Source organism: Schistocerca piceifrons, chromosome 1 (assembly GCF_021461385.2).
Source record: "Schistocerca piceifrons isolate TAMUIC-IGC-003096 chromosome 1, iqSchPice1.1, whole genome shotgun sequence".
Classification (NCBI taxonomy): Eukaryota; Metazoa; Arthropoda; class Insecta; order Orthoptera; family Acrididae; genus Schistocerca; species Schistocerca piceifrons.
The window spans coordinates 1,137,123,838-1,137,147,682 of record NC_060138.1 but is presented as its reverse complement, the minus strand read 5'-3'; the positions used below and the strand labels follow the sequence as shown (position 1 = coordinate 1,137,147,682).

The window sequence follows — 23,845 nt, the reverse complement described above, 5'->3', positions numbered from 1 at the left end:
TGGCCGAGGCAGGAAGACTGCAGCCTTGGCTGCAGCATCTGCAGCCTCATTCCCAGGCACTCCTACATGTCCGGGAACCCACAGAAAGCTGACAGAACCACCATTATTAGCGAAAGAATGTAGGGACTGCTGTATCCATTGAATCAAGGGATGGACCGGATAGGGAGCTCCAAGGCTCTGAAGAGCACTGAGCGAGTCAGAGCAGAGTACATACGATGAATGGCGGTGGCGGAGGGCATACTGAACGGCCTGATGGAGAGCAAAAAGCTCGGCCGTAAAGCTGGAACATTGGTCGAGGAGCCGGTATTTAAAGGTGGCGGCCCCGACGACAAAGGCACAGCCGACACCATCGTCAGTTTTAGAGCTATCGGTGTAAATAAAGGTGTGACCGGCAAGTCGAGCACGAATTTCGACAAACCGTGAGCAATACACTGCAGCCGGAGTACCCTCCTTCGGGAGGGAGCTGAGGTCGAGATAAATAGGAACCGGAGCCTGGAGCCAAGGTGGTGTCGGGCTCTTACCCTCTCTGAAGGTGGTAGGGAGGGCAAAATCCAATTGTCAAAGCAGGCGACGGAAGCGGGCTCCGGGTGGCAGCAGGGCAGACACATACAACCCGTACTGACGGTCGAGAGAATCGGCGAAGAAGGACTCGTAAGAGGGGTGGTCGGGCATAGACAACAACCGGCAGGCATACCGACACAGCAGTACGTCGCGCCGGTAAGTCAATGGTAACTCGGCAGCTTCAGCATAAAGACTCTCCACAGGACTAGTGTAGAAGGCTCCGGTCGCAAGACGTATCCCCCGATGGTGGATGGAGTTGAGTCGGCGTAAGAGGGACGGCCGAGCGGACGAGTAGACGAAGCTCCCATAATCCAGCTTCGATCGGACTATGGACCGATACAAGCGAAGCAGGACAGTGCGATCCGCTCCCCAAGATGAACCGCTAAGAACTTTTAGGACATTAAGGGAACGTGTACAACGGGCCGCCAAATAAGAGACATGTGGAGACCAACACAGTTTCCTGTCCAACGTGAGCCCTAGAAACTTAGTTGTGTCCACGAATGGGAGAACAACGGGACCGAGATGTAAGGATGGCGGAAGGAACGCTTTATATCGCCAAAAGTTGATACAAACTGTCTTCTCTTCAGAGAACCGGAAGCCATTTGCCACGCTCCATGAGTAGGGGCTGTCTAGACAACGCTGAAGGCAGCGCTCCAGGAGGCATGTTCTCTGACCACTGCAGTAGATCGCGAAGTCATCGACAAAGAGAGAGCCCGAGACATTAGGTGGAATGCAATCCATAATTGGATTGATCGCTATGGCAAAAAGGGCTACGCTCAAGACGGAGCCCTAAGGCACTCCGTTCTCCTGGAGGAAGACGTCGGACAAGACGGAACCCACACGTACCCTAAACTTTCGATCCGTTAAAAAGGAATCAATAAAAAGGGGCAGGCGACCGCGTAGGCCCCACCTGTGCATAGTGCGGAGGATACCTCCTCTCCAACAGGTATCATAAGCCTTCTCCAAGTCGAAGAACACGGCTACCGTTTGGCGCCTTCGCAAAAAGTTGTTCATGATGAATGTCGACAGGGTCACAAGGTGGTCAACAGCGGAGCGGCGGCGACGAAAGCCGCATTGGACATTAGTAAGTAGTCGTCGAGATTCAAGAATCCAGACTAACCGAGCATTAACCATGCGCTCCATCACCTTACAGACACAGCTTGTAAGGGAAATGGGGCGGTAACTAGAAGGAAGGTGTCTATCCTTCCCAGGTTTGGGTATAGGAACAACAACGGCGTCACGCCAACGCATGGGGACTTGACCTTCGGTCCAGACGCGATTGTAGGTACGAAGAAGGAAGCTTTTGCCCACCGGAGAAAGGTGTGCCAGCATCTGAACGTGAATGGCATCTGGCCCCGGAGCAGAGGACCGGGACAGTGCAAGCGCACGTTCGAGTTCCCGCATAGTAAAGGGGGCATTATAAGTTTCCAGATTCAGCGAGTGGAAGGAAGGTCGCCGAGCCTCTTCTGCCTCTTTCCTGGGAAGGAAGGCAGGATGGTAATGGGCGGAGCTTGAAACCTCCGCGAAAAAGTGGCCAAAGGCGTTGGAGACAGCCACAGGATCAACAAGGACCTCATTACCTGAGGTCAGGCCAGGTACCGAGGAGTGGGCCTTAATGCCCGACAGCCGGCGCAGGCTACCCCAAACGACAGAAGAGGGAGTGAAACTGTTAAAGGAGCTGGTGAAAGAGGCCCAACAAGCTTTTTTGCTGTCTTTGATGACTCTACGGCATTGCGCTCGGAGTCGTTTGTATTCTATACAATTCGCCAACGTAGGATGGCGGCGAAAGGTGCGTAAAGCACGTCGTCGAGCACGGATAGCGTCCCTACAAGCCTCGTTCCACCAGGGGACGGAAACGCGACGTGAAGAAGAAGTAGTACGAGGAATGGAACGTTTGGCAGCATTGATGATAACAGCCGTGAGGTATTCGACCTGACTGTCACAACTGGGAAAATCGTGGTCCGGAAAGGTCGCCAGGGATGAGTACAGTCCCCTGTCAGCTTTCAGTATGTTCCAGCTCGAAGGACGTGGGGATGGGGTGTGGTGCAGGAGACGAACGACACAGGGGAAGTGGTCGCTCGAATAGGTGTCAGAAAGGACATACCACTCGAACCGACGGGCAAGAGTGGCAGAACAGATCGAGAGGTCCAAGTGGGAGTAGGTATGAGTAGAGTCCGAAAGGAAAGTCGGGGCGCCGGTATTGAGGCAGACAAGATTGAGATGGTTGAAGACATCCGCCAAGAGTGAGCCTCTTGGACAGGACGCAGGAGAGCCCCAAAGGGGATGATGGGCATTGAAGTCGCCAAACAATAAGAATGGCGGGGGAAGCTGAACGATCAGGTGCATCATGTCAGCCCGACTAACAGCAGATGATGGTGGAGTGTAGATGGTACAAACTGAAAAAGTAAAAGCAGAAAGAGTAATGCGGACAGCTATTGCTTGGAGTGGGGTGGTCAATGGGATGGGATGGTAATAAACATCGTCCCGAACGAGCAACATGACCCCACCATGAGCTGGGATACCGTCCACAGGGGTGAGGTCATACCGCTCTGAGGTATAGTGGGTAAAGGCAATACGGTCAGTCGGGCGCAACTTGGTTTTCTGGAGACCAAGGACGAGCGGACAGTGCAGGCGGAGGAGCAGTTGTAATTCCTCCCGATGAAATCGAATACCTCGTATGTTCCAATGAAACAACGCCGTCGCTAGTCAAAAGGTTGGGGGAACGAGACGGGGGAAGCGCTGGTCACCTCGACGGCCGCGGAGGGCCAGGTAGCGAGGGAACTACACTACAACCGACGGGACGCGGATCCGGTTCCATCGACTCGTCGTCAGCTGCGGCCGCTGTCCCTGGATGTGTAGGACGGGCCGCATCATTTGCCGAGGAAAGGCCGGCGGAGCGCCTGGCAGCAGAGCGTCCCGGTGAAACTGAGGACGGCCGGGAGCAGCGACTCACGGATGGAGCGTCAGACGAAACGTGCCGGGGTGGAGAGGGGGATAGTGACTTCTTCTTGGAGGCCTTCTTGGAAGGCCGAGGAGGCACAGGGATGGTGGGCTGGACCCGAAGAAGGCCCTCACGCGCGGGGTCCGTTTTGGAACGCCGGACCTCGGAAGCTGGGGTCCGGAACGTTTCCCCGATGGACGCCTGAGAAGAGGATCGCTTCTCAGGTGGTGTGGGGGGAGGAGGAGGAGGAAGGGTGGCCCCTGGGGCAGAGGGGGTGGGGGCCACGGGGGAGGAGGATTTGGAAGGGAGGGAGTGGGAGGCGGAGGCAGAGCCCCCTGATGGGCGGAGGAGGCGGAGGGGGGACAGGATAGGGGTGAGGATACCGCGGAAGGAGTGGACACAACTGAGGCAAACGAGGTGGTCAATGGCACGGGATGGAGGCGGTCGTACTTCTTCCGGGCCTCAGAATAAGAGAGCCGATCCAAAGTTTTGATTTCTTGTATCTTTTTCTCCTTCTGATATGCGGGGCAGTCTGAGGATCTAGGCGAGTGGACGCCAGGACAATTAACGCACCGAGGTGGTGGGGTGCATGTATGTTCCTCACGAAGAGGACGTCCACAATCACCACAAAGGGGCTCAGCCTCACACCGTGATGACATGTGCCCAAAGCGCAAACACCTAAAACAGCGCATAGGAGGGGGGGACGTAAGGTCGCACGTCACACCGGTAGCACATCACCTTCACCTTCTCCGGGAGAACGTCCCCCTCGAAGGCGAGGACAAAGGCCCCGGTGTCGATGCGACGTTCTTTGGGGCCGCGCTGGACTCGCCGGACGAAATGCACGCCTCGGCGCTCCAGGTTGGCCCTGAGCTCCTCATCAGATTGTAGGAGGAGGTCACGATGAAAAATAACCCCCTGCGTCCTATTTAGTGCCAGATGTGGGACAACGGATACTGGGATGTCCCCTAGGCGGTCGCACGCCTGGAGCGCCGCCGACTGTGTGGCAGAGGTGGTCTTGATAAGGACGGACCCTGAACGCATCTTGCTGAGAGCCTCGATTTCCCCGAAGACGTCCTCAATGTGCTGAACAAAGAACATGGGCTTGGAGGTGGCGAACGTCCCCCCATCGGTTCGAGAACAGACCAAATAGCGGGGGAAGTACTTCGCCCCAAGCCGGCGGGCCTGTCCCTCCTCCCATGGAGTGGCCAAGGGGGAAAGGGCAGGAGAACCAGAACTAGAAACGGTACCTTTTCTTTTGAAAGACTCGGCCGCAGAGCGACCAGATACATGTTGACGTTTCATCTGCGAAACGTCCGCCCCGATACCACCCACTCCGACCAGGGGCTCTCCCCACGGGCGCCACCCAGCCGCAGCAAGGGCCACCTGGCAGGATGACCATTGCCGGGAGTCCTGATGCCCCAAGGAGACGGGCATCTACTCCTTGGCCGACGTGGGGAGGGTGCAGCTCAGGTATTGGCAGTACGATCCCTGTGTTGTCAGGGGGCTACAACCTAGAGGGTACACGACGACCCCACCACAACGGGCTGGCTACCGTGCTGGATTTCTGGTGCCATGGAAAGTCCATCATGAACGCTGGTGCAGATGGAGATGCACTATGGGCGTAACTTGGACAACCCATCAGGCGTTTAGGCCCAATTTGAGGAATAGTGGGTATGGTTACAACGCCGGTGCAATGCTGAGTGCCAAGGTCTTAGTGCACTTAGGACCAGTGGTACACCATGTAAGGTGTCCTTCCCCAAAAGGCTCGTACTTCTGTAGAATTTTGAAAAATGGAGGTCAAACCCCAAGGGGGACCATTACATGGAAGGCCGAAACGGTTGAAACTCCTTTTAGTCGCCTCTTACGACAGGCAGGAATACCTCGGGCCTATTCTTACCCCGGACCCGCAGGGGGTGCGCGCGGTGCAGTGACTGAAAATCAGAAAACGACATAAGGTAACTGAATATCATCACTTTACCAAAAATTAAACGATTTAAACAGCACTCGCCACTTCCGGCACACAGCAGTACCTAAAAGCTTGCGCGGACAACCCGCTAACAATGCGAGCTTTGCATCCAAGGCTCTGCAGCCGCTCATTTGTCGATGGGGTGCTCGCGCATGTGTTCTGGCAGCATCAAAATCCGTACGAAGTAGTCTTAACATACAGGCAGAAAAACGTGGCTGGAGACAGTAATTCATCATGGTTTAGCCAATTTGCACCAAATTTTTATAAACAGAATAGACCAACTTCCTCGTGAATCCCTATACCTGTTAATGAAAACCTTGTCAAAATTCCTAGGATTAGCCTTCATATACAGGATGCCTCAAACCTTTGGGGTCAAACCGAAGCAGATGACAAGAGTCCACAACCGATTATACTTGTATTGAGACAGGGAGCCAATGGTTGGAAATGTTTATTTATTGTGTTATGGGAACACACAGCATACACAACAATGTAGCTCAAAATAAAGTAACGACCGGCAGTGTCAGTGCGTGCTTGGCAACTGAGCCTAAAGTTCTTCCGCACTACCTCAGAGATCCTTGGGGTCTGTTGTACCAGGACACAGGCAGCTTCGACACTAGAGAGCAGGTCTTCATCCGTTTCTATGGGGGTTCAATACACTAACGTCTTGATGTAACCCCAGATGAAAGTCCTGGAGTTTGAAATCTGGTGATCAGGCTATGGGACAGGACCTCCCTTTCCAATTCAACAATGGGAGTACGCATTGTTCAGGTGCTTGAGGGCATTAAAATCAAAGTGGGCTGATGCACCAACCCAATTCACTAATAACAAGGAGTACAGTCTTCAAGAATTGTGGCAGCACATCTCACAGGAACACTGGGTAACGTGGACCAGTCATAAACGCAGTAGATATAAGATTGGTGCTATCAGGCAATCTTGGACAATGCCCGCCCATACGTTGACAGAGAATCGATGCTGGTGGTCACCGAAGTGGGTTGTGTGGGGACTGTCCTAACTCCAGACATGGATGTTGAAAACATTCATCATGGGTGAATGAGGTCTTACTGGTGAAGAATAAAAACTGTACGAAGTTCGGCACTACAGCACTGCGGTGGATAATCCATAGATAGACGTTAATGTGGGGCTCAAAATCCATTGGTCCCAGTGCTTGCCACTTTCTTTATGACAGGGGTATAATATCTGTTCCACCAGTACTTTGCATACTGTATCCTTTGAATTGCGTGTTTCATGGGCTAGTTGGTGGGTGCTTATTGCTAGGTGGTCAGCCACAAGATCCAACACCATCTCCCTAAGTCTGGTGTTCGCACATGCCTTTGGCAGGAACCTTGGCGTAAACTAACCCCATCTCTAGTAAGTTGGTAAATAAACTTTTTCCAATTAGGATGAAGCCTGTTGGGAAAGCCTCTGTACATTCGTGCTGCTTTACAGGCACTACACCCTGCCAGACCGTATATTACATGCGTGTCTGCCAACTCTTGTGACGAGTAACGTCCCATCTTTGACTACGCGTCATGCACACCACACAGTAACACACCTCACCATGGACACAGCACACACTGTTTGGTGCGATGGACAACTGTCAAAAGGGATAGTGGTGTGCATGCGGCACAACTTAATGCGCCAGTGCGATGCATGCGGTTTTCACATGGCACATGTGCTATGAGATAAGTTGTGTATAGTATGTCTGTTTGGTGGTCATCTTGGGTATATGCCGTTTATCACCCGCTACTTGTTCCAGTGTATAACACACTTGGGATCCTTGCGAGAGACAGGCAAAACTGCATGTGCTGTTGCAGTACATGCATTGAGACTGGCGGTCGTCACTTTGAACAATTACTATGGGCTACATTGTTATGTAGTGTATGCTGTGTATGTCCATAACACAATAAACATACATTTGCGACCATTGTTTCCATATCTAAATATAATCGGTTGTGGACCCACTATCACCTGTTTCAATTTGACCCAAAGGTTTGGGACACCGTTTATAGGCAGAGTAAGGCGTGTGGGGACTTTAATACAAGGAAAATGTATGTATATGTACAAATTCCTTCGCATGGCTCAATGTCCTAGTGTAAGTGATTCAACTGGAAGTCACTTCGGCGTATTGTGTCTTCCTAGCCAGTTGCCCAAACGTGAAAAGGCCATTCACTGTTTAAATATTATTAAGAGGTGATTACTAGGTTAAGAAAGAAAAACAAAACAATTGAAGACTCAGTCGGAGTTAGATCCCACTAAATTTTCATTACCAAGCATGCCACTTTACCACTAGACCTCCAAGCTCGACTTCAACTCTACTCTTGAAAATGCACTTAACAATTTAAACGGAATCTGCTGGCTATGTCCACATAATTAAGAGGTGAATGATACATTAACGGACTGTGAAAAATCCGTATCCAGCCAGGATTCGATCCCGCAACCTTTCGGTTGAGACACACGCATTTTACCTCCAAATCATCATCAGGCCCGGCTCGGATTCTGCTCAAGTTCTGTTGCCTGGAGTTGAGGCGTCTGCACAGCTAGATGGCAATGTCACCATTTCCACAGCGGTGGCAGACCTAAATTCATCATAGTGCAGCCAATTTCCACGAAATGTTTACAAAAACTTTCTACACGACCTTCCTCGTGACTCAGTCTATTTATTATTTAAAGAAATAAGAAGAGATTTAAAAACAAAAACAACGAGGCGATTTTGAAAAAATAAAAAAAAATTACACATTTCGAACACCCATCACGAATTCCAATATGACGAAACGAACTTTTTAGACAATGGCAGTACCCAAACAAGCTGTAACTCTGAAACAGTTTTATACTATAGAAACCAATATGTACTTCGTTCGGTCTAACGGAAAAAAGTATAAGTCACAACATCTGTGTTACCCCCTGGCCACAGATGTAGGCCTATTTGTTCATTCAAGAAGCGAAGTCCCCTCGTCTTAAAGGATTTTTGTTTCCTTTCAAATGAAAGTAAAATGTATTAAATTACACGGTATTTTTTTATGGTCTGCAAAATTATTTTGTGATAAGCAGCTTGTAGTTTTACGCGATTTCATGTTAAAACTTTGTTCACTGTACCTAGATATTTGCATACATAATCACAAATCGGTGATCCTAATTCGACTAATTTCTTCTACAAAACAGTATAATGTCTAAGATCAGGAGTTCAGAACGTCTTTTTTGATCTGTTCCATTTTATCCTTTATTTTTCTGTCCAGAAACGAAAAACAATTTTTTAACAAAATTCTGTTCCGAAATTCATGTTTTTAAAATACAATTTCTTACGATAATAACAAAAAACTACAAGATTTAATGTAAACAATATTACCTGCAGCAAATTTTACACACACACACACACACACACACACACACACACAACACACACAGTACCTCGCCCCCAAGCACCTGTCCATCCAATCACATTGGTCACCCATTGTCGTGCTCACTGGTGACGGTGCAGAGGCAAATTATAGTTACATTGCATACATGTGTATTATTTAAAATCTCAGGCGCAGACTTGTTCCAGTGAGTCCAATAAAAATTTCCTGGGAGATGCCGGAACGCCGTTCCGACCGAAATTAAAGTGGGGTGATCTTTTACTACTTGTATATCCACTTCATCTACATCTACATGATTACTCCGCAATTCACATTTAAGTGCTTGGCAGGGGGTTCATCGAACCACACAATCATACTATCTCTCTACCATTCCACTCCCGAACAGCGCGCGGGAAAAACGAACACCTAAACCTTTCTGTTCGAGCTCTGATTTCTCTTATTTTATTTTGATGATCTTTCCTACCCATGTAGGTTGGGCTCGACAAAAAAATATTTTCGCATTCGGAAGAGAAAAGTTGGTGACTGAAATTTCGTAAATAGATCTCGCCGCGACGAAAAACGTCTTTGCTTTAATGACTTCCACCCCAACTCGCGTATCATATCTGCCACACTCTCTCCCCTATTACGTGATAATACAAAACGAGCTGCACCCTTTCGACGTCCTCCGTCAATCCCACCTGGTAAGGATCCCACACCGCGCAGCAATATTCTAACAGAGGACGAACGAGTGTAGGGTAAGCTCTGACTCGTTGCATCTTCTAAGTGTCCTGTCAATGAAACGCAACCTTTGGCTCGCCTTCCCCACAATATTATCCATGTGGTCTTTCCAACTGAAGTTGTTCGTAATTTTAACACCCAGGTACTTAGTTGAATTGACAGCCTTGAGAATTGTACTATTTATCGAGTAATCGAATTCCAACGGATTTCTTTTGGAACTCATGTGGATCACCTCACACTTTTCGTTATTTAGCGTCAACTGCCACCCGCCACACCATACAGCAATCTTTTCTAAATCGCTTTGCAACTGATACTGATCTTCGGATGACCTTACTAGACGGTAAATTACAGCATCATCTGCGAACAACCTAAAAGAACTGCTCAGATTGTCACACAGGTCATTTATACAGATCAGGAACAGCAGAGGTCCCAGGACGCTTCCCTGGGGAACACCTGATATCACTTCAGTTTCACTCGATGATTTGCCCTCTATTACTACGAACTGCGACGTTCCTGACTGGAAATCACGAATCCAGTCGCACAACTGAGACGATACTCCATAGGCCCGCAGCTTGATTAGAAGTCGCTTGTGAGGAACGGTGTCAAAAGCTTTCCGGAAATCGAGAAATACGGAATCAACTTGAGATCCCCTGTCGATAGCGGCCATTACTTTGTGGAATAAAGAGCTAGCTGCGTTGCACAAGAACGATGTTTTCTGAAACCATGCTGATTACGTATCAATAGATCGTTCCTTTCGAGGTGACTCAATGTTTGAATACAGTATATGCTCCAAAACACTACTGCAAACCGACGTCAATGATACAGGTCTGTAGTTCGATGGATTACTCCTACTACCCTTCTTAAACACCGGTGTGACCTGCGCAATTTTCCAATCTGCAGGTACAGATCTATCGGTGAGCGAGCGGTTGTATATGATTGCTAAGTAAGGAGCTATTGTATCAGCGTAATCTGAAAGGAACCTAATCGGTATACAATCTGGACCTGCAGACTTGCCCGTATCAAGCGATTTGAGTTGCTTCGCAACCCCTAAGGTATCTACTTCTAAGAAACTCATGCTGTTCGTGTTTCAAATCCTGGAATATTCCATTCGTCTTCCCTGGTGAAGGAATTTCGGAAAACTGCGTTCAATGAATCCGCTTTAGCGGCACAGTCGTCGGTAAGAGTACCATCGGCACTGCGCAGCGAAGGTATTGACTGCGTCTTGCCGCTTGTGTACTTTACATACGACCTGAATTTCTTCGGATTTTCTACAAAATTTCGAGACAATGTTTCGTTGTGGAACCTATTTTGTGGAACCTATTAAAGGCATCTCGCATTGAAGTCCGTGCCAAATTTCGGGTGTCTGTAAATTTTAACCAATCTTCGGGATTTCGCGTTCTTCTGAACTTAGCATGCTTTTTCCGTTGCCTCTACAACAGCGTTCGGACCTGTTTTGTGTACCATGGGGCATCAATTCCATTACTTACCAATTTATGAGGTATGAATCTCTCAATTGCTGTTGCTACTATACCTTTGAATTTGAACCACATCTCGTCTACATTTGCATAGTCAGTTCGGAAGGAATGGAGATTGTCTCTTAGGAAGGCTTCTAGTGACACTTTATCCGCTTTTTTAAATAAAATTATTTTGCGTTTGTTTCTGGTGGATTTGGAAGAAACGGCATTGAGCCTAGCTACAACGACCTTGTGATCACTAATCCCTGTATCAGTCATGATGCTCTTTATTAGTTCTGGGTTGTTTGTGGCTAAGAGGTCAAGTGTGTTTTCACAACCATTTACAATTCGCGTGGGTTCGTGGACTAACTGCTCGAAATAATTTTCGGAGAAAGCATTGAGGACAATCTCGGAAGATGTTTTCTGCCTAAGCATGTTAACACGCACAGAGATTAAACTGCTCGACAAGTATGAACTCAGTCCTCCCACGCGCGCAGCCATCGTCGGTTTGAAGCACGCATGTTTACTATTACTACGCACTTCGTCGCATTTAGCCACAGGCAACTAGCCAACAACTTGTGCCAGAGCCGAAACAGGCTGACAAATGACTGAAAAATTCAATCATTTAGGAACACATGTGAGAAAATAAACGCAGACTTGGTAATTATCAGGCACCGTGCAACGCAGGAACGTGTCCTTATTACGCATAATGTGAAAATCTATTTATCGAGTACTCGTGGTTCACTAACGTCAAACAATCTATTGTTGGACATATACCTTCAATTCATACTGTGAGAAAGATAATTGACTTCCAGTAAAATAATCAATGCTCTGTAAACAGGCAACTACTTAACACAGAAACAGAAAAAAAAATACAGTAAAAATTCGACAACGACATTAGAACGTAAAGTAAAATGAAGTTCTCAGTTTATTGGTGAGCATATTAGATACGAACTTCCACTGAAAAAAATGAGGCGTTATAGACGAAATTACATATTTCTATTTATTCAGCAACTTCGTCCTGTGTGTTTGCTCCTTTTGGGGATCACAATTTCAGAAGTTAGTTACCATACCACAGACCCTACTTCCAATTATTAACATCATAAGAATCAATATTCGGTGGCAATTCTACACTGCAACATACTGTATTCTTAGCACAATGTGCCGTATTATGTGCGATGTACATTCTCAAGCACTTTGCTAATTTACGGGTTTAAAGGGAGCGAGAGGGATGATCATAATCGTCCTCCAGGGATGTCAATCAGCACAAAATTCTCATACAATTCAGATCTTTAGAATACCTATAAAATTTAGTTCTTATGGTGTGACAAGTCTGGATGTAATTTTGAGTACATTTTTGCTAATTTTGAGTACATTTTTGCTCAGACTTGAGAATATTTTGTAACTTCCAATTTCTTAGTTAAAGGGTTGAAACTTATTTTCATCACATTAAACACACGAAAGACAGCAATGACAATTACCATATATGACACTGGTTAAAGTTGTGCGAAGAATTCCTTTTTTTAGTTCATTTTAATTTCGAAGAAACGATATTTTGAAATAATTAAAACAAACGAAACGACTCATGACGCGCCCCCACAGCTTTCAATTCTGTGGACCGTAATTTCCAAACTGTATTTTGCGCATTGCTCGTGTAGAATTGTTAGGAAGGTATGGCGGGGTAGGCTGCCGCGAAATTTCCTAAACGCGCTTCAAAGAAAAATATTCATTCTAAAAAACATTTTGTGGCTACGTCAGGAAGTTTCGCGACAGTTTGAAATCCGCTATATAGTGAGAGTCACCCATCGAGATAATTCTGTTTATTCTGCAACTCTGATCACTAAGCTTGCTCGTTATAGACGGGTATACGTCAGCTAGCTTATCCACTGAGAAATACACTAAAGGCAGAGGAGTTTCGCTTTTAAATTCCATTGTTCGAAAAAATGAGGGATGAGCGACGAAGAACGGTCAAACTTTTTTTCATTGTCATGCAACTTTTACACATTTTTATAATGGACTTGCTTGTTTCACACATGAACGCTGCAACAATAATTTGGCCCTGGGAGGAAAGAATTAAATACAGACCTTACAGCACGCTGTATTCCTAGGAAGGTATGTGCTTTATAGACACAAAGTTAGACGCCACTGAAACACCGCTTCTGCTGCGACTACGTGTTTACTGACCGCGTTGGTATTCCAGGCTCGCTGTCCACTTCCGGCGCCGGTAGGGCGTATACTGGGTTGTTACTGGCTGTTTGCTATCCAATGAAATTTGAATACGCAAGCACCATAACGCACCTCTTCAAATAAAAAAATATCGTGTTACATAGTTTTCGTATAGCAATTAAATGTACTGTTTCGACGGTAACAAGTGTGCTAAAACTACTTATTCAGTTTGAGTTACCAAGAAAAGTTGCGAGTAAATGCCGTTCAGTAAAACAAACAGAAAATAAACAGTATATCCTTCCAGCAACGCACACTGCAGAAGGGAGACTACGCCAACATTTTCAGCTCTTTGTAGAAGCGCCCTTTTCAGCTATTATAGCAATTCGCACGCAAGGGAGGTTTTTGCTGCGTAAGTTTCGAGACTGCTGATTGATTTACTGCTCCGTTACAGTATGAGGTCAATAGCAGCGCCACTCACAAACTCTAGTTCAGAGTAGAGTTGTGGCGATTCGTGAATGAGTCGTTCATTTGAACGACTCTAAATAAAGAATCGTAAGAATCGAATCGTGATACGGACGAATCGTCGTTCAAAAGAATCGTAAGAACGATTGCGTGTTTCCGAGTCGTGACGATTCCAACGATTCATCGATTCTTAGTACGCACTACGCTGTGCTTCGAAGGCAAGTTCCGAATCATGCCGAGTCGTGCCGAATGATTATGACCGCAAGATGGCAGTCAAGTGGAGAATGCGTGTGAACAAAGGAAGCTCGGAACGAACAAACGAAGTTCGTGGGCCGTAATATTACTCGTGGAAACCAAGCTGTGAAGCTGACACTTGGCGGTGGCTGACGGGAACGAGCGTAAAGGCATTTCCCATTTACTATCGCTACCATCAACCACCGCGCCCACGTCACCTTAGTTTTCGCGAGTAATACACGAACTAGTGATGACAGAAACGATATACAACGAGTACACAGCTCCCAATACAGACGATTAAAACCAAGAAATCCAAGTATGATGAATAAATACGTACCTCTTTATTTGTTGCAGATGCCATGCAAAACACACACACCTTCTATACACACGATTATGTATTATATTTCGCGTATCTCGAAAACGGCCCTAACGATTTGGATGAAATTTTGTATTTAGACTGGTTTTTGCTTTTTGAGTTCACCTACATAGTTCTATTTTTTCGTAAAAAGTCAATTTTGCAATATATATATCCTACATAGCTCCATTCGTAAAAACGCAATTTTATATTATAAAAAAGCTATTTCACATGTTTTTATAACGCCATCTCGTAAAACTTTTTTAGTACATATTGAATGTTGTTAAAGTTTTGGTTTTTATGTTTATCTGTATATAGGTGTCTTTCCTTACAGCACACGATTTTACACAAAATAATTTTTAAAAAAAAAACGCGAATTTCGTGTTTCTTGGGAACGGCGTTAACAGTTTGGATAAAATTTTATATTTAGATACCGATTTTGATTTTTAAGTTTATCTTTAAACAAAAGCTTTTTAATTAATAATTTCAAGTTCGAGTTTTCGAATGTTATCGTGTTCAGATTCATATAAATTTTAGTGAAGTAATGTCGCTGTATACGATTGAATCCTACTGTTTAGAAGTGTGTCGTCTTCTCACGTAAATAGTAGTGACTGCGGCATGTTCTCAGACAAATTAAAAGCAAAGACATGAAAGTTAAGCTAAATTTGCTGTGTGGGAGGGCTGTCAGCTGCGTTATGAATGACAAGGGTGATGTGGACTTGGAAAGACATCTTAGCACAGAAAAACATAGGATGATATGAGCCAAACCACGTCTGCCTCATTGCTAGATTTTGTTACTATAAAATAGAAGACTGTAGTCAGATACGTTCAAGCCACACAACCAAACTGGCATACCACATAATTTTGCACCACCTTTCGCACAAATCGACTCCTCTTTCCTGTCATACTGAAATAAAACAAAAGATGCAATCAAATCAAACATTACCTTCATCAATTAAGGCATTACACGTATAAATCGAGAATCATACTTGTAACGTCATATGCATGTTTACTCATAAATAAACTATTTCTGGCATATCTTATCATGACACAGTTCGATTCTAACCCCATTGACAATTTCAGGCATGTCCTGCCATCTGTGAGTAAGATATAAAACTTTTTGCACTCCGTAAGAATCGTGCCATCGCAGACTAGAATGAATCGTGAAAGAATCGTGAACGAATCGTAGGAATCGATTCGCAGTGTGAGATTGAATCGTAGGAATCGAATCGGGAAAAAGAATCGTGTTGTCCAACTCTAGTTCAGAGCTTAGCAACTCGCTGGTTTTGATGTGAGAATGAGCACTGGCGGAACGCCACGTAGGTGGCGTTGACTGGCGCCAGCTCAGGCTCTTGCTCGCGAGTAGAGGAGTAGGGGAGTGGGGGAAATGCGCGCGCACCATATGGTCAAGACAATGGAACAGTAACGCTAGCTACGAAACAGGGGACGATCAGATTTGACAGCGGTGCTACCTAATAGCAGCAATGGCGAGCCGACATTGTGTAAGCACCGAAAATTTGTTGTCATTTCAATCTGCAGGGCGAGGAATGTTGTCCTTTCCAACAAAAAATTCGCAAATTGTTTAGGGTATCAGAGGACTATTATACTCTCAGGAAGTTTAAATTACAAATACATTATACAGGACGACGAAAAAATCGGCATGCGATTCCTCATCCCAATTCAGGACCGAATTCATTAGCAAACACTTCACCACTCGCTGGGTCATACGTACGTATGTTACCTAAGACGTGTGTTACATGGTAACACGCCTCTATCTACCATTGCCGAAGCTGCATGCACGCGAGCTTTTTAAGTCGTGTGGATCACTATAAACATGTTCGTTTATGTGTCCTCAGAAATAAAGATCTAGTGCATGAAGCTCCCCTGGGTAACGTGGAGACCAGAACAAAATGGCTCAAATGGCTCTGAGCACTATGGGACTTAACTTCTGAGGTCATCAGTCCCCTAGACTTAGAACTACTTAAACCTAACTAACCTAAGGATAGCACACACATCCATGCCCGAGGCAGGATTCGAACCTGCGACCGTAGCAGCAGCGCGGTTCCGGACTGAAGCACCTAGAACCGCTCGCCCACAACGGCCGTCTCATCCGTACATATCACGTTATTTATAAAATGTTCGTTGTCTTGCACTTGGTTCAAAAGGCATTCACAAAATTGCACTCTTCGAATGCGGCCTTTTGGCTGTTGGTATTAAAATGTAATTTGCACAGGATAGAGTAGCATGGAGAGCTGCATCAAACCAGTCTCAGGACTGAAGACCACAACAACAACAATGCAAATGCAACTCTTCATCGTGCAATACTTTCACAACCAACCTTTGAGCTATCTGGAATTGTCTTGCAATATCATGGGTTCTTCGCAGAAGTGATTGGTGAACGGTTTCATGAATCGCGTCCTCTGTGGAGAATGTCTAGTCCTTAGACGATTTCTGTCCATTACTTCCGGACGAAGGTTGCCGGTTTCCCGAAGTAGTTGTTGCTCCAGGCGACGAAAACCATTCTTATCGTGATGGCGCTTTTGAAAGTACCGTTAAGCATACGCACGAGCAACTGCAGCAGCATGGTTACTGGATGCAACCAACACCGATAAGTCGATATAGTTAACGTTTGTGCATTCCACCGGGAAGCCGCTCTATATACACTAGGCAGGGCCTGTCTCAACGACTGCCGTGAAGCCTGCACTCGGGGAGACTGGAAAGCAACGCAACCATCGGCCATCAACATCGGCAACTGCTTGCCGACTAACTTGCAACTCAGAAATGAGAAATCGTAGTTGCCGTGTGCAAGAGTGAAGAAGAGGGAGTATTGTTTGCCGCACCCGATCCTCTTTTGGTTAGACTGGGCATGTCGAGTTCATATTCGAGCTCAGAGGAAGATGCGATCCTCTGTTATTATTACACAGGAAAAAAAAAAAAAATAACGAAAATTCTGGATTCCTCCGGAGATCCAAAGAAATATAAACTGCAGGCTGTTTGTAGCCGCCAAGGAGCTGTAACGGGCAGATTCGAAATTCGTAGTTTTTTATAGAACGAACAAACAATGCTACAGTGATTTAGGGCAGCTGACTTCTTCCCGCCATAACAGATCGTTACTTTTCTTTTCAAAGTCAAATATCCTGAGATTAATATACACAGAATTGTGGTGATAGTTGTTTGTGCTCGTTAAATTATTTGTATGTTAACACTATTGTATTTACACGTATCGGAGATTTGTAGCTTTTCACTGTTCGTATCCCGGCGGAGGTTCGAGTCCTCCCTCGGGCAAGGGTGTGTGTGTGTGTGTGTGTGTGTGTGTGTGTGTGTGTGTGTGTGTGTGTTTGTCCTTAGGATAATTTAGGTTAAGTAGTGTGTAAGCTTAGGGTTCAAATGGCTCTGAGCACTATGGGACTTAACTTCTGAGGTCATCAGTCCCCTAGAACTTAGAACTACTTAAACCTAACTAACCTAAGGACATCACATACATCCATGCCCGAGGCAGGATTCGAGTCTGCGACCGTAGCGGTCGCGCTGTTCCAGAGTGTAGCGCCTAGAACCGCTCGGCCTCTCCGGCCGGCTAAGTTTAGGGACTGATGACCTTAGCAGTTAAGTCCCATAAGATTTCACCCACATTTGAACATTTTGAACTGTCCGTTTCCACTCGACAATGAAGTTTAATGGAATGACCGAAGCTGAGTCATACAAAAGAATATTATCGGTATGATTTACAATTGTTTGTACGTTGCTTCATTGATGTACCAATAATTTTATTTTAAGCAATAGATAAAGAGCACACTACACATGTAATATGAAATTCTTTTCGCCGGCCGATTTGGCCGAGCGGTTCTAGGCGCTTGAGTCTGGCACCGCGAGACTGCTACGGTCGCAGGTTCGAATCCTGCCTCGGGCATGGATGTGTGTGATGTCCTTAGGTTAGTTAGGTTTAAGTAATTCTAAGTTCTAGGGGACTGATGACCTCAGATGTTAAGTCCCATAGTGCTCAGAGCCATTTTTGAAATTCTTTTCCCACTTCACTACCCCACTTTCTCTGTCAAATCTCTCCTGCAGTAGCCCGGGAGCTTGTAATTGTATAAAATGGGAGGTTTTTCGACTTTCCGGAGAAACGTAATGTTCACAACCTGCTCTTTCATCTTTAAATGAAACTAATACAGAGCTGTGTGCGAGTACACGGCGCAACTCAAATCGCTTGGCAATGCGGGGGGCCGAGTCGCCGGCAACTGATTGGCAACGCGCTGTAAGCTATGAACTGGTATGTCACTCAGCAGTGGCTCCGTCTGACTAGTCATATTTTAACTACACAGGAAGCGATTCGCTGCCGACACTTTACCAGCTCACGTCGGCGACGAGTTGCTTCTGAATATTTCTGTGTGCGGAGAGCCTAACATTCTAGTGCTGTAGACACAACATATGACGTTTCGGTCTACAGTTATGTTCTTTGCTTGATGTCACCGCCATCGGTTCACTTCTTCCGCCAGCCTTTATAGTTTTCTGCAAACTCAACAGCTGCTCGCTGCATAGCAGTGTTGTGAGGAATAAGACTAGAGTTGTGGTTTTGAACCACAGTCAACTATTCACCAGAAACCGATGAGGTTGAGACATGAAGATGAGATGTACATCATAACTGTAAACGTTTCTAAGCCCATCCAATAAAATTACAACACATTTCTGTACATATTTCAAGTGTTGTAAATAAATGTCGTATCTTTCCCAGTGATAGTGTTACCACACGTCCGTGATTATTCCGGATAGTGCTGGTTTTTAGTGCTGTCCGAGTAATGCCCGGGGTTGTAAAATGTTCAGGGTTTGAGAATTCTATGGCCAGCGGGGATTTTTTAAAATTTTTTTTTTTTTTTTTTTTTAATTTTAGCGCTATATGTTCGACATTGCGTTTTTAGATACGATCGTGGCGGTGATTCGATGGGCTCCGCCACAAATTCTGTCATTCGGCAACACAACAAGGGCAATGTGTTCGTTTTCTCATGCGGAGTGACTTGTCTACACGTTTTCCACCATTTTATATCTACTGGTTTTTGGTCTCATCGTTGAGCAATGGGCAAACGAAGTGCGCGTTTCATGTTAACCTGCAACAGGAATACAAATTTTTGAGTTTGTGCTTTGACAGTAATAATGAACGTGGTTTATTGTACACTGTGTACTGCAAAATAAATAAAGGGAAAGGTGATGCTTAAGACCACGTGAAAACAAGAGTGTTATTAATGGTACTCCTTCACCAAAGATTAAAGAATTTTTTAAATCCAAAGACGGGACTAACATGAATCTGAAGTGTGCTGTATTTGCCTGGGGCGCCTGCTCTAGGGGGCTCTGAGCACTATGGGACTTAACATCTATGGTCATCAGTCCCCTAGAACTTAGAACTACTTAAACCTAACTAACCTAAGGACAGCACACAATACCCAGTCATCACGAGGCAGAGAAAATCCCTGACCCCGCCGGGAATCGAACCCGGGAACCCGGGCGTGGGAAGCGAGAACGCTACCGCACGACCACGAGCTGCGGACCGCCTGCTCTAGCTGAGAGCTTTTTTTTTCAATTATCGGGAACAACTGGTCTGCAGAAAGGGACAGACTTTCAAAATCTACTGTTAAACATTTGCTAAATGTTAAAATTAATTCGGAACTTTCTTGTTATGAATTTTATGATGTAATTAAAACAAACAATTTCTGAAAAACGAAATGACTACCAAAAAGTGAAACTGAATAAATATAATTTAATGTTCCAGTACACAGTTAAGCCTGTTAACTAAGTTAAAAAATGAACGCCTACTCAGTGCCTATCCGAAGCTCAGAATCAAAACAGAGAGGATAAGCAGTATCAACAGCGTACCAACAAGAGGGCCAGCGGTTCGACAAAAAAGTAAAGAAAGGTAGAGTTTAGCGTCCCGTTGACGACGACGTCTTTAGCGACGGAATACAAGTTCGGATTAGGGAACATATATGCCGTGCTCCGAACTCTGCATTTGCCTTTAGCGACTAACGGAAAACCTAAATGTGGATGGGCAGACCGCGATTTGAATCGTCGTTCTCCCGAATGCGAGTCCAGTGTACTAACCAATTTTTTTATCTGTTTCTTGGTCGTCATGTCGCTAGTGTTTCTTTGCTTATCTAGCACGACAGCTATCAAATTCTGTCGATGAGAACTTCACTCAGTTTTTTACTACAGAAGGTGGACAGTCCCTAGCGAACACGCTGAGCTTCAGTGCCGGCACCACCGAACCACCTTGCTCCGTGTGGTTCGACATGCAACGCCCTAGAATGTAGTCTCGGAAGTGTCAACCATCGCTGCCAATGGATTAAGTGAGAAAAAAAAACAGCTTTTAAGCTCAAGTGAAAATGTTTGAAAGTATCTACCACGTAAAAACCAACGAGACTGAAATTACTACAAAAGAACACCTGCAAACGTAAACAAAAAATCAGAGATTCCGTTTTAAAAATCAGGAGGTACGAATGATCAAGAACCGCGGCTCATTTTCAGTATAGTCCGAGACAAATGATTTGTCTATGACGTCACAAAGAGATATAACCGCTATAAGAATAGAAATGAAAACAGTAGAACCACCCAAAACGTTGATTCTATACCAGGTATCTGTAGCGTATCTCAGGTAATCGGTACTAGGTTGGATGTTTTCTAGGCTTAATAAGAAAGTATGACTATGCACCGAAAACAGTGCGCCACATTGTTTTGTGCTCACTTCTCCGCACCTGGACTCGCCATGTTTGCGAGTTGCGACTAGCGCTACTATCGGCAAATTACCAAACTACGCCGTGGCGGTTACATCGAAAAAAACTTTCTGGGTTTCTCTTCAAAATGAGATATGTATGATATCTGTGCAGTGTTTCGTTCTTGTACAATAAATAATCGAAAGCGTTTCCGGACTTCATGTACACCGTGTATTTACGAATCTGGGGTCCAGTTTGCTTAATTTTTTTAAATATAACTCCCTTTACTTACATATAATATATGAACGTAACGTCTAATAACATTTTATTTCAATAGTAGATGTTATCCATTTTGACTTTTGAATCATTATCTGAGCAACATAAGTAATATTATTCAAAATTTGACGTTCATTTGCTTCGTTAACAAAGCAAGGAATTTAGATGAGTGAATAGTTAAACGTTATCCCACATTTGTTCCTCTCTCGAATAAGAAATTTTTTATACAGTGACGTAAAAAAGTTCTCCACGTCGTTTCAAGTTGGTCCTCTTGATGAGATTCAAGGTGGTTTTCGGGCAGTTAGTCTTTATACGAACAGAAAGAATACGAGAAAACGCCTTATCATGGGACACTCACACACAGAGGGATTTCAGCACGCATACATCCACGTGAAAATCTATTTATTAGTAACCTTGATACGACAAAACATACAAACGAAGATATTTATACAGAAAACGGCCGGATTGCAAATATTCAGCACTGTATTTATGACGCACAGGATATTCATGTACATGCTGTGGAAGACGACAATTTTAGGGCACGTTAATTGTAATTAATTGTAGCCGAACTAGCACTGTCAAAAGTCACAATACTTTATTCGGCCTAACTTTTATGAATAATACGTACTTCCATCATAAAACAAACAAAATTTTACATCAGTACTTACTAAGACAGTGTATATACGGGTTCTGACCAGGACGTTCTTACTTTTGCTTTTCGCTAAGTGGAAAGAGGGGATTAACCGCTGTTCAAGGTTTTTATCGTCGCTCAAATTACCACAAAGCGGAACTGACTGTTCTCCGTCGCAGCAGATACTGTCTTTTATAGATTTCTCGTTACTGATATAATAAATTAAAACCTAACACTGCGACATTCTGCGGGAAACAGTCACACTAGGTTAAACATTAAAGCTTGGATGAAAATTTTTGCGGAAATATGTTGAAACATATGGTAGCGGATGAACATCAAATTAATGGAAAAGACGTGCTGTCTTTTATAAATTTCTCGATACTGATAATAACTTAAAACCTAACACTATGATAGCGGCGGGAAACAAAAAGCTTTATTCTATGTTCCTTGCAAAAAGCACACTAGGTTACATATTAATCACCCGTGAAAAGTTTTGCAGAAATGTGTTGAAACATCCGGTAGTGGATGTACAATTAGTGGAAAACACGAGAAGGAACGTAAAAATAGCTCTAAATGAGCTGCATCAGCACTAACTTTCAAAAACGAGTCGCCAAACTTGGCAGCTATTTTGTTTCGCTTAAGCCTAAGTCGTTTGACGCGATGATACATCAACGGTTTTTAGGTGCGCTTTCTTAACAATGATTAGCGAACCATTTCTGTCGACAATGTTGTGATACAATTTCAAATAATGAACGGCAGACCAGAGTGGAACACAACAAGCAAATAAAATTCTTGTGCCTATTTGTTACACGAGAAATATGATAAACTAAAGTATCATACGCCAAAACATTTCAAAACACGCACTGTTTTATGTAAATGACCTATTACATGTAGTGCTTGAAATGCTGAACAGCCATGCATACATAATACAAAAAAATACTGTTTTCAATTCAAAACTGTCATCAGTTAATTTCCGCCCAATGTACTGGGCAGTTCAGCTGCAGGGCCCGTAACACGTGCTACATGGATAAGACGCCACCGCTATACCGCGCGATCATAATTATGATGATATTCCAGGAACACATTGTTAACTGCTTTATGTCATAAATTTCGTTTCCAGTCGTCATTAATATTATAACGTGAAAGTGCATTATAAGTTATCGAAGAACTTACGGTTACTGGCATACACAATGAAATGGATTTGTAGTGGAAGGTGTAGAAAGAGTGGATTCAGTTAATGGAAGTATATCCTCAACTGTCATTGTATGTACACAGGACAGTCATACAACACAGATTATTGCGTAATACAGACCTTCGAATACAACAGCAACAGCACCAATGCTCTACGCCGCGAAGCTATGCACACACTGGACGAACGCTTCCAGAGAGGTCTACTCATTTATTTATTTGGCCTTGGGGTGCCCCTCCATACGCCACACCGCAGCAACCACATCGAGAGCAGTTTTTCACGGGTAAATGCGCAGTTGATTTCAGAATGTCTAGAAGATGTATAAAATGTATATGAAACTGCGTTATGTATTGATGTCCGTAATCAAAAGATAATCTGATGGGAGATTCTCAAAAATGATACATTAATGTACTTAAGAAACTGAAGTCTGACGTCATACCTGCTACTAAAAGCGAAAGAAGTGAATATGAAGAACAACATAATGTGTCCATTAAATTTAATGTGCCCGAAATTTAATGGACTATTCATTACGTCGAGAGAAGTTGAAAATGCTCATCAACATAATGTGTATCTGTTAAATATTTATTATACACTGGCGATTTCAAATTTAGTGTCTCGTTTTATTCTATGTTATATAATTTGTATTCGCGCTCGTCTGCCAATCGTGAAATCTAACATAGGAAAGAAAATGACAGATACTGAAATCAGCATTTTAGTCTGCAGTGCACAGCACGACCGTGAACATCTGCACTAATTCGCTCATTTGTCGAGGCGTAAGTCCGATTAACGCTTGTTGTTACAGCAATTTCTCGATGAAAGAAGCCAAGGACGAGCCAGGATTTTGT

General features: G+C 44.7%; 1 protein-coding gene across 2 annotated transcripts in view; it reads right to left on the bottom strand.

Moving 5' to 3' along the window:
- Positions 1-23,195, bottom strand: part of LOC124800550 (glutathione S-transferase-like) — a 76,837-nt gene extending 53,642 nt beyond the window's left edge. The window contains exon 1 of one of the 2 annotated variants that reach the window (XM_047263005.1): positions 23,124-23,195. The gene's annotated coding sequence lies outside the window, so the exon portion shown is untranslated. Of the gene's footprint in view, positions 1-13,077; positions 13,226-23,123 lie in introns of those variants that run through there. The other variant, XM_047263004.1, reaches the window with a different exon arrangement.
- Between the last annotated feature and the right edge of the window lie 650 nt (positions 23,196-23,845).